Source organism: Myodes glareolus, chromosome 6 (genome assembly GCF_982192425.1).
Source record: "Myodes glareolus chromosome 6, mMyoGla1.1, whole genome shotgun sequence".
Taxonomy (NCBI): domain Eukaryota; kingdom Metazoa; phylum Chordata; class Mammalia; order Rodentia; family Cricetidae; genus Myodes; species Myodes glareolus.
Genome location: NC_142031.1, coordinates 114,912,819 through 114,925,072, shown reverse-complemented (window position 1 = coordinate 114,925,072; position 12,254 = coordinate 114,912,819).

Genomic DNA, 12,254 nt, shown 5'->3' with positions numbered 1-12,254 from the left:
TGTACATGTGTGTGTGTGCATGTGTGTGTGTGTGTGTGTGTGATTCATGTGAGTGCATGCATACTGGAACATATACGTAGAGGCCAGGATAGGACTTCTGTTCTCTTCCTCTGCTTTCCACCTTACTCCCTGAAAACAGGGTCTCTCAGCGAACCTTCAGCTCACTGATTATTCTAGACTGACTGGCCAGGGAGCCTCAGGGATCCTCCTATCTCTACCTCACAAGTATCAGAATTACAGCTATCCACTGCCACAACTGGCTTTTTACACAAGTATTGGAGATCCAACTCAAATTCTCATTTTCCACATTTTCCTGACTGAGCCGTCTTCAGTCCACCTGTATTTGTTTTCAATGTGCTTTGACAACACATACTTACAGGGTACAGTGTGATCTTCCAATACACATTTACAACATATCATGAGGCTTATTGGTAATCTCAAATATGTGTCACTTGTGTGTTAGAGGAACATTCGCGATCTTCTCTTTTAGCTAGCTGGAAATATTTAATTGCTGTCAGCTTCACCCATGCAAAAAATTAAAATTATCGTAGCTATAACCTCCATGGTATCAACAGGCAATTAAAATGCATAGGTCCAAAGTGCACTGATAGGGACCATCCCCTTGTCAAGGATACAGTAGGCTTTGAACCCAGGGATGGTAGGTCAGCCCGGAGTTCTCACCAATCCTCTTCTGCTATAAAACCTTTTTTCTTAAATCTTCTCATCCCCAGAACATTTTAGAAATCAATTTTTCACCTTACTTTGAAAAAAATCACCAGTTAAAGGACAGAAAACTCAGTATGTGAAATGAGTAGTCTAGACATCTAATGAGGACTGCAGCTAATAGTATAGAATACTGAAATGTGCTCAGAAAGGAGGTGTTGGGCACTGCAACACACATGAAGGAAACCATGGAAATGATGGATATATTAAAGGGCTGACCACTGTCCTCATTTTATTATGTGTACCCAAACACCATGATGAATACCTTTTAAAGATTCATGGCGCTGGTAAGATTGCTCTGTGGGTAAAGTGCTTGCCATGTCAACACAAGGACCTGAATGTGGGTCCCCAGCACCCACATAAAAGCTGGGCACTGCAGTGTGTGTCGGTAACCACAGAACTGGAAGTATGGAGCGACACCGATATACCTGCAGTTCATTGTCCAGAGAGTCTAGCTGAGCCTATGAGCTCCCGTTCAGTGATGAATTATATTTCTTCTTTGATTGCTCTGAACCTTGACCTCTACATATGAAAACCTGTATGCGTATGAATCCCAAACACCTACACACACACACACACACGTGCTTCTGTAGTTAAACAAATTACAAATTACAGAAAGCTTCATAGGAAGTTGCAAAACGTTTACAGAGAAGTCCAATGTACCATTACTCAGTTTCCCCCAAAGGTAGCATCTTGAGTAACTCTATCAAAAATAGGAAATGGACATTGATGGAATCCTCAAAGCTTGTTGAGATGTCCCTGCACAAGCTTATCTGTATGTATCTTTTCAGCTCTAGGACATTTGGACACGTAGCTCTATGTAGTCACCACCCTGAAGATAATATTTAACTGTGCCAGCATCACAAGGTGCCCTGATGCCACTCCTCCACAGCCACACCCATACCATCTACAGCCACACCCACACCATCTACAACACACCCATACCATCTACAGCCACACCCTTCTACAACATACCCATACCATCTACAGCCACACCCACACCTTTTACAACCACACCCATACCATCTACGGCCACACCCACACCATCTACAACCACACCCACACCATCTACAGCCACACCCACACCTTTTACAACCACACCCTTCTACAACACACCCATACCATCTATAGCCACACCCACACCGTCTACAACTACACCCACACCATCTACAGCCACACCCACACCTTTTACAATCACACCCTTCTACAACACACCTACACCATCTACAGCCACACCCACACCTTTTACAATCACACCCTTCTACAACACACCCATACCATCTACAACCACACTCACACCATCTACAACCACACCCACACCACCTACAGCCACACCCACACCACCTACAGCCACACCCACACCATCTACAGCCACACCTTCTACAACCACACCCACACCCGTCTACAGCCACACCCACACCCCTCTACAGCCACACACACACAACTCTTGCCTTCAGATCTGTAAAACACTGAAATGTCTTTTCATTAGGTCGCTTGTAAGACATGCTTCTGTCCTCCTTCTAGAAGGATTACATATTTCGGAGTTTGAGAGTTCCCGGTATAATCTACATAAAATCCCTTGTTGAACGTACGATTTTTCTCATAAACACCAGAGAATATCTATTTACGGTACTAGAGCTTTGAAGACAAATGCAAAATCTGCTAAAGTCCAGGGGATGAAGCCAAATTATCAAGAATTTAAATATATGCCATGCCCTTTATTAAGGAAGCCACGGAAAACTGAGCCTGCTTTCCAAGTAGAAAAGCCTAGGTACGGATATACGCCAGAAATATTTAAGCATGGATGTGTGAAAGACTGGTCTGATTTCTTGTGGCTTCCCATCCTTGCGGCCCACAGCCATCTTTCATGGCTGCAGCTCATGCGCCACCTTGTGGACCCTGTGAGCTCAGCAGGATTCTGCGAAGAGCACGTTCCCGAGTGGTTGTTTAGCCAGCTCCTTCCTAGACCTTGCTAGAGGGATTACATATGTGGATCTTAGTATGCGACGGAAGGGCTGACATAGCCCAGTTCAGACTGGGGCTGTGGAGCAAAGGACCCGAGAGAGGAGTCCAAGAGGGACCTACACAGAAAGCAGACGGAGCAAGGTGAATGCAGGAGTCAAGCCCTTTACGCCCACCCACCGATGATTGCTTCCAAAAGGAAAGCCACTCTGGGCAGCAATCACTCAAATAAATGACCAAGAGTGAAAGAGGTGGCTTTGATAGCCCTGAAAGTAATTGGGATCCGGAGCCACACTTACCATGGAGCCTGAGTGGTGTCAGGTGACTGAGTGGTTCACCTATGGAGTCCTGCTTCATGAATAGATGTCATTTGCCTCATAGAACAATCAATCTGCGGGGGAAAGTAGGGCTCAGGGAGATTTCCTTTCACCTTAGTGGACAAATGGAGGCTGTGATGGGCATCTCTGAAGGGTACTACCCCTGGTATGTGCTGCCCAGTGTCATGGGCACCTCTATAGGGCACCACCATTGGTGTGTGCTGCCCAGTGTCATGGGCACCTCTGTAGGGCACCACCCTTGGTGTATGCTGCCCAGTGTCACGGGCATCTCTGCAGGACACCATCCCTGATGTGTGCTGCCCAGTGTCAAGGGCATCTCTGCAGGACACCATCCCTGATTGTGCTGCCCAGTGTCACGGGCATCTCTGCAGGTCACCACTTCTGGTGTGTGCTGCTCGGTGCCGTGGACACCATCCCTGGTGTGCTTGCCTCAGGAAAGGCAGAGCTCACTCGGACTCTTTTTCAGGCAGTCACAGACTACAGAACCTGAAAGAACGCAGGGAAATAGTGAGTGCAAGTTCAAGTGCATAAATACAGATTCACATCCAACTCCCTTTTAATCAGTGGAGGAAAACCTTTGACGCTCAACTGCGTGGTATTTGGACCATCTAAACTGGCTCTTATCTTTAATTAGAAGTTTGTGCTGTGATCCAAACATGTAAGGAACATGGCATGGTAGAAAGCCTGAGAGGGGGAGTGAAGCCCACAAGTTCAGGCAACACTTGATTGCCCAAAGTGGTTCTTAAAATCTCCTTGATCACAGATAAATAAGTCTCAAGAAATGTATTACCAATTTATAAAGGGCTCAGATGCCAGCGGGCTGCCAGAAGACAGCCTATCAGTTGAAGAAGCCAGCTCAACCACAATGTCTCCAATAAGACTGCAGAGAGAAGCCCTCACTATCTGCCCATGGTTACAAAGTTGCCACCACTACCAGATGGTTCTGGAGAGGTTAAAATAGCTAAGTGCAAACCAGGTGATCTGCATCACTTACCTGCTCCTTTGAGAAACCCTCTCTCCAGATGTAGTAGAAATGGGGAGACTCAATGCATTGATCTCCTGAACTCTTCACACTGAAGGTCCAGGTTCCTGTGAGATTTAAAACCAGCTTTGTCACCCCAACCAAAGATCATTAAAGCATAAATCGTGCTATATGGGGAAGCACTAACAGCTCTTCCCGAGACCTCAGGGTGCACAGACCCCTATAGCCCAATCCTCCCCAACAGGGAAACCACTTCAGGCTTTCTTGGTCTGTGTCTCTGCCGAGACTGCATGAAGAGCCCTGGATGCCGGGTCATGGGTTACACAGTTTCCCGAGAGAATGGACCCACTCAGAGGGTAGAGGGAGCAAGGGCAGGGGGGACTTAAAAAGAGTTGCAGTTTCAAGGATAGACTTCGTGACATAAAGAAACTGCAGAGTGCCAGCTACCGGGGTGCGAGAGAAAGGGCTGGGAAGGAGCAGAGTGATGGCTGAATCCTAGGTCGTTGCTCCTCACAGATAATGGGAGTGGGGGACACAAGACAGAATTTAGGGGATAATCAGATCCTCGCCTTCTGACTGTTCGCCCACGGTCTAGAGAAACAATATCAGGCAATTTCGTTTTAGTAGACCTTTGCAAACTGCCAAATGGAAGGAGACAGATTTCATTTCTTTGTATTTGCCCTTTCTGACCCAATCCAGGGAGGTGCTGAGGCCCTACAGAACTCGGACCTCAGCAGAAGAACAGGGGTACAGAGACAAGAGACTTAGACAACGCACAAAATGATTGCTGAGAATGCTGGCAACAGGTCCGCCCGCCCAACAACCATGGATCCCCAGGAAGGTCACCTCCTGCATGAAGGGGCCCCAAACTCCTGGCACACTCAGCATTTGGTCCAGTCATCTCTTACCTTCAGAAGGCTCTGACCTAAGGCAATGCCCACTGCTAAGCAGACCACCCAAGAACCTCCAGGGATTTTTCTGCAAAGTCTAACATGAAAGCCAGTGATGATGGTAGAGCGGCACATGGAAACCCCTGATTGTGGGGCGGCACGTGGAAGCCCCTGATGGTGGAGTGGCACGTGGAAGCCCCTGACGGTGGGGCGGCACGTGGGAGCCCCTGATGGTGGGGCGGCACGTGGAAGCCCCTGATGGTGGGGCGGCACGTGGAAGCCCCTGATGGTGGGGTGGCACGTGGAAGCCCCTGATGGTGGGGCGGCACGTACTTGAAACTGACATTGCTCCCTGTCCCTTCCTGTCTCCTTCTCCGCTCCGTAGTTTTCTGCTGAGAAGCCCTTCCCAGGGTGCTAGTTAACTAAGTGCAGGCGGACTAGAGGAAGCCAGTCTGGGACCCATTGCAGAGCCAACAGATAACTTGTCAGGTCTCTCCTGCCCTTCCATTCAGGAACCCCAGCTCAGCCCACACCCAGCAGGAAACAATGAGAACCTAGCACATCATCTACAGCTGGGAAGACTGACGGTGGGGAGTGTAATCATCCAGATGCTGATCATCCACAGCTGGAGGAGAAAGAAGGAAGAAGGAGATAAACTGAGGGCTTTGGATTTTGCCTCTATTGGATATCTTACCTTGGTTTTCATTTGTTTGATTGATTGACATTTACTTTTTATTCCTTTCCAACCCCTTCCCCAATGTGTTAAAGATCTGTCCTTTACATATGTCTGTAAGACAATAGCGCTGTAACATTGAGTCCCGCACTGGAGAGCGGAGGGAGCTCAGCCACAGCCGTGTCCCCAGAGCTTTAAAGGTATGTTGACATGGGAACATAGTTCTAATCTAAAAAGGAATAAGAGATAGTTTATTCTGGAGCCAAACGTAAGTGACAATGGCTCAGAAACGGGATTTCAGGTCACCCCAAAGCTATATCTCAGCATGGCAATAATTTCATAATATCAAACAAGTGATGGATCAAGGCATGTTTTAAATCTGTTGGTAGAGAGGCACAAGGGTGTTAGGTCAGACATGGGTGTGGGTCTCCCCTGAGAATTTCAGTTTCAAGAGAAAGCCAGTATGAATAGTTAAGCTGCCTGGTCAAGGTGTGATCCTGTCCTACACCGACCCATCAGCACCATGGCACCAGTCTATCCAGTTCAGATTGGGAGACAGTTCCCTCTCTGGCTGGTACTGAGGCTCCAAGTTTCTCCTCATAGCATGGAGTCATGGGAAATTTTTAATTCTTTAGGGTCTGTTGTTTCAATATTTTTATAACCTAAGGAAGAGGCTCAAATGTTTTTCTTTAAAATATTCTCTCTGCCAAGCCGTTTGTTACAATAGGACCAAAGAAGACAACTCTAAATTGTAAATAGACTATCCTAAATAATAGTTGCATTAAATAATAGTAAATAAGTCATAAATGTTAAAATAATCCAGTTGAGTTTTAAAATATTTCAACTCATTCATACATTTCAAGTTGTTCAAAAAGTTCAAATTACAGGCCCTGAGAATTCAGGAATAACTTACCACACCACTCCCTCCCAGGGTTCAGGGGTCATCGAGGAAGGGAGGCAGAAATAGTGGAAGAGCTGGGGACAGTTAATGTCTATAAGAAAACTGTTTCCTAGACACAGCAGGGCAGCTCTACATGGGAACTCGCAAAGGTTTTGACAGCCTGCACCAGATTACATAGGTGTAATCTCAAGACAGAAAAAGCCCAAGCATGGAGGGAGGGGCAGGTGTAAGTCCCATCTCCAGCTGTACAGACTCTAGTTCAGGCTCACAGCCGGGTTCTAAAGCCCTTGTTCGTGGGCAGGCAAGCCATTTGACACACTTGGGCCTTGTGAGCTTCTCTGTCTCTTCGGGCCTGAGAAATGTTTATTGGTTCGGAACAAAACATACAAAACTTTACCTCAGCAAACAAAACCTACAATCCCAATCAATGAGACTGTGAGCTTGGAAAAGTCTGGACCCTGTAGGGAATGTCACCTAGCCGCTGACGTAAACACATTGCTTCTGAGCAGTGGCAGCCCACCGGGGACAGCAGCTAAGGATAGGGGCTGGCACCTGGGAATGACAGCAAGGGGTAATGGCAGCATGTCTGTATCAGAAGCTGCATCCCTTTGATTCTTCCGCTGTCTTCTCCCACCACTCCACCCCCAGAGACCCTGAGGCAGTAGCTTCACAGGGTGGCTCTGTTCCTGAAAAGCCTCAGATGAATTTGACTCTCACAACTCTGCCGACTCTGTGAAGGGAGCAGGGATATGCAAGGTTCAGGGGCTCCTGAGTTCAAGCCTTTTGCCTGTGCCCATGGACTCTTTCATCTCATGATGTGTTCCTTGTGAGAGTAAACCTCAGTGGTAGATTATGGGCCTTACTGAAAGCAAAGCAAGATGCCCAAAGAGGCAGCCTTAGCAGGGCCCAACTTCATGAAAAACAAAGCAATTATTTCCCAATCTACTAGATGTCTTTGCTTCCCTCCCTTCTCCTTGAGGCTTTAGGAGCCATATTTAAACACCCACTTGGCATCTTCCCTGTGTTTGCATGCTTCTTACAGTTGGGATAAGGATCTTGGTTCATTGAGAAAGCATTATACATTGGGTCTTGCTCCTGTGTGCTGTAGTTGGGATGTGTATAGGAGGCTTGGTCCTCTATGCAGTGATATTTGGGTTATGGAATCTTCAAGAGGTGGGGCTTAGTGGGAAAGGGTCAGGTCGCTGGATCACTGCCCTCGGTATGGTTTAAAGTGGTTCCCAAGGAACCCCACTGAACTAGTGGATAAAATGGACCAGAATAAAAGCACAAGCTTCACCCTTAATTGTGCTCTGCCTCCCTGTTTCACCAAGCCATTGATCCCTCTCGTGTGCTCCCAAAAAGATGCCATCCTTTGTGTGATGTATCCAAAGTGACCACCACCAAAAAAGTATAAGTTTTATCCAGACCTGTGAGCTATATGAAACTTTTTATATCATATTATCTTCTAATGCTAATGGGAAATAGCAAATACAGTAAGTAGTCTTTGTACATCCCCATTTGACCCCTCAAGCAAGCCCTTGATGCAGGTGCTACTTCCAGTTCCCATGGCAACAAGTATGATGGGTCAGGACCATCTGCTTTTGCAGAGTCTATCCTCATTTCATTTGCTTAAGTGTTTCCTGACCTGGCCCCACGTTGGTGGTCCCTTCTCCATCCTGTTTTGGTTTGCCTCCTTCATTCTGGCTCAGAGCCCTCACCAAACCACCCGTTCAAAGATGGTCTCCCTGTGACCCATCTGCCTGAGCCCACCACACACTCTTCTTTATGAAGACATGATTCTTGAACAGATGTGCAATTACATACAAAGTAACTGTGTGAAAGAGGGGACTTCTGGCCAAGTCATGGCAACCTTTCTCAGAGGATGCTGGGAGCCTGAAGAATCAAAGAAGAGGGCAATCATATGAGGCAATGGATGTCTCTTGGTGGTCCTGGGTAGAACATCTGATAATGTGGCATGCATGGCTCCAAGGCTGGAGATTTCCAAGAATGTCTATCTCTGGACAGAATCAAAAAAAAAAAAAAGTCAAATTCCAGTTCCTGGAGCTAGAGTTTTGATAGCCAGAGTGTCTGTGGGAAGCCATCAATGGTGTATCAAGCAGAGGGCAAATTTAAACAGGGGAGCCAGGAACAGCACATTGGGTGTACTAGTCACTATAATCCTGCTCATTAGGATTCATGGATGACTTCCAAATTGCATTTTTAAAAAGTATTCTACTGTCTCTGGTGAGGAAATTCAGGAATTTGAGTCCATGGGCACCGGCATCTCTGAGGAACTATTTCATTTACATATTTTGCAACACTATATTTAGAGTCATAAAGTTGTTTTCCTAGGCCTTGTGGAAACCATCTCATGTAGTCCCTCACCTTCAGAAACTGCAGACAACTCACTAGTGAAGGAATCGCTGTGCCTTTAGGTATTACCACAACAGGGATATTTTCCATCTTAAAAAAAATGATGTTCTGTGCCTGGCTGGGTCTCTATAGCCATTTACAGAAATTGTGTGTGTCAAGAGGCCTAATCATTCTGAGCTCTCGTGCAGTCTTAAAGGAAGACTGAACTCTTGATTATTTTTTTCAGAATTCTGTGTGTGTGTGTGTGTGTGTGTGTGTGTGAGTGTGTTGGCGTGTGTGAGAACACATGTATGCATGTGAGGTCAGAAGTTCATGTTGGGTGATTTCCTTCACTGCTCTCTCACCTGCGCTCCCCACATTCTGGGGTTACAGGTGGGCTGCCACGTCCAATCAGCTTCTTCATGGATGCTGGGAATCCAAACTGTGGTCCTCATGTTTGCGGGGTCAATGTTTCACCCACTGAATAATCAACCCAGGCCCTGAAGCTTGCATTTTTAGAAGCTTTTGAAATCAATAAGCTGAAAGAACCACCTGATACATCACTGGCAACACAGCAAACACATTTTAAAAATTCTGTTTGGGGATTAAATTTTTGGCATAACTCAATTTGGAAAAAAATACTGTATTCTATGCCCTCCTTCTCTATGGCCTTTGCTGGCCTAAACTAAAACAAAATTTTTGAGTGCCCATTAGTATATTCCCTAATTTTGATTCTTGTTTGCTTCCTCAAAGTAGTAATTCCAGTTCCTAGAGGAGTCTGCCCCCATGCTTGTCTCCTTTCAATTGTGTCCCATAGTGGTCCCTCAGAAGGGATACCAAAGCCCCTCCCATCTGCCACTCGAGTGTTCACCATGTGAGTTCTAACTATCCATGATCAATCTCCTGTATGTTTTTGCTGTTGCTGGAGTCCAGGCCCACATGTGCCAGGCGTGTACTCATCCCTCATCATCCTCGTGCCTTCCTAAAGCTAAGGGCTGTTCTCACATCTTTTAGCATCTCCAGGACCTCATATCATGCCTGGTACTTAACCAGGAACTCAGTCTTGTCTGAGTCGCAGACACCTTCTGCCTGTCCTGTCCCCAGCATCAGAATGCTTGGTTTATGTTGTAGGGATGAAAAACCAGTGACCATAAATCTCTTGAGCTTTCCAGAAGGATTTGTTTCTTGGATCTTCTGCTCTGCAGGGTAATAGATGGGTCCAGGCACACAAGCCAGGCAGGGTAAAGACAAACTGCTCTGCTGAGCCACCACTGAAGGATGCTCCAACTCCATAACTGCACGATGCCATCACCTCATTTGCATGCCCACCCCGTTGGAAAATCCCTTAATAAAAAACGGTTTTAAAACTCTGCCAAATTAGAGCATGTGTGAGCCCCAGACTTCACCTGAGCTGTGTCTGAACACTCACTGCCCTTTAAGTCATTTCTGTGTTTATGTTGGAAAACTGTGTGCTCCTTGTGGATCTGCTTGGCTTGAAATGATGGAGACATTCCAAAAGCCTTTCATAACTACCTGATCTACCCTTGTGAGAAATGATCTCAGGCCTCTTAGTTCCACTCTGCATGCATGGCCTCCCCCAACTCTTAAAGGAGTAAGGGAGTGGGCAGGGTCTCTTCCATTTACCTTTACTACGGAGACTCCCTTAGGAGCAGAGACACTGGCCTGTGTAGCAAGTACAGTGGCACCTGCCTTCCGCCCTTGCTACCTCTGTTCCTTCCCAAGCCTGATGTTGTAAGACTTGATCCAGATCTCCACATTTTAAAAGTTCTTAGCTTCTCTGGTCAATGGCAAAGTAGTTAATCAATGGCATTTTCCACTGAGTGTTTCACTAGTCCTGAAAATAAATGTAGCTAGCACTCTTTTTATCCTGCATGCTAAAGACAAGTACAGGCCACAACCCAGAGCAGTGTTCCAGTACCACTGTAGACAGGCTGCAGATGCTTCGTCTGAGTTCCTAACTCCGACCTACTAGCCAAAAAAAAAAAAAAAATCCTATTTTTTTCTGTGATCTACACGATTAAGACACTGACACTATCAGTATTCACATGTGGGTGAAAATGTCCTTAGATTGTCACAAGTATACACTTAGTGGAGCTAGTTTCTACTTCCAAATGCAGACATTCCTCTCTTCATTGACTTGTACAAAAGCCAGAAAGGTCCATGGGTTTCCTCCTGCTACAAAAGACTCAGTATCTTGCTCAGCGGGGAACATTGTCACCCTAAGAACACAAAACCTTGTCCATGGGAACACTGTCACCCAAGAACCCAAAGCCTTTCTTGGGGAGAGTGGTCACGGTAGAACCCCAAGGTGAAATGAAATCTCTGTCACTATGATGAAATGGTGCCTCAAACTTTATGTTAAATGTTGTGATTGCTTTCCAGGGCACATCATTAATAAAGGATATTTCAATTCCATATGTGAGGATGCATCAAGACTCTTCAACCGTTTCCCACAGCTACAAAACAAGCGGGCTGTGGTTGTAACCTCAGGAAGGAGCAGACAGGAGAGGTGGCTTTTAAAAAGTCATGGTCTGTGATGTAATTGATGTTAAAGAAAACCCACCATGTTGTGAGGAAGCTTGACCACGCTTCCACTGTCACAAGCACACTCTTCCACTGCCACAACCACACGCTTCCACTGCCACAACCACACGCTTCCACTGCCACAAACACACACACTTCCACTGCCACAAACACACATTCACTGACAAAAACACATGCTTCTACTGACAAACACACACTTATACTGCCACAAACACACGCTTCAACTGACAAACACACACTTATACTGCCACAAACACATGGTTCCACTGCCACAAACACACGCTTCCACTGACACAAACACACGCTTCCACTGGCATACACTCCAACAGGCTTCCCCCACCATTCATTTGGTGTTGGATTAGAAGTCACTCATGAAAATCAAAACAAAACAAAACATGAAAACCTCTGTCAACAATTCCCCCATAGCCTGACAATTTGAGTGAGGCTAAACTTTAAAATAATAAACTACTTGATTTCTATGGGGAAAAAAAATCAAGCCACGGCTGAGGCATGGCTGTTTTCAGCCAGGTTTGCAATGAGAATTGGGAGCAAAGAGCAAAGAAATGACCACTTTTTAAGATGGAAAAAAAACATAGAGAGTTGAAGATTCTTGATGTTGTTGTTTAATGTTGGCATGTTCCCCAAGCGGCCTGTGAGCCAGACAGAGGCTACCGCCAGAGCAGTGCAGGTTCCCCCGCAGTGAGCGGCAGAGATGGCGGGTGGAGTTGGCAGATAAAAGGCGCATAGGACATAACAAGTAGACAAAGGCCAAACACAAAGATAAACATTTATTACTCAAAGAAGAGGGAGAGAAAGAAAGGCAGAAACAGAAAAGGGAAGAGGAAAAGGAAAATGCATGTGCACACAC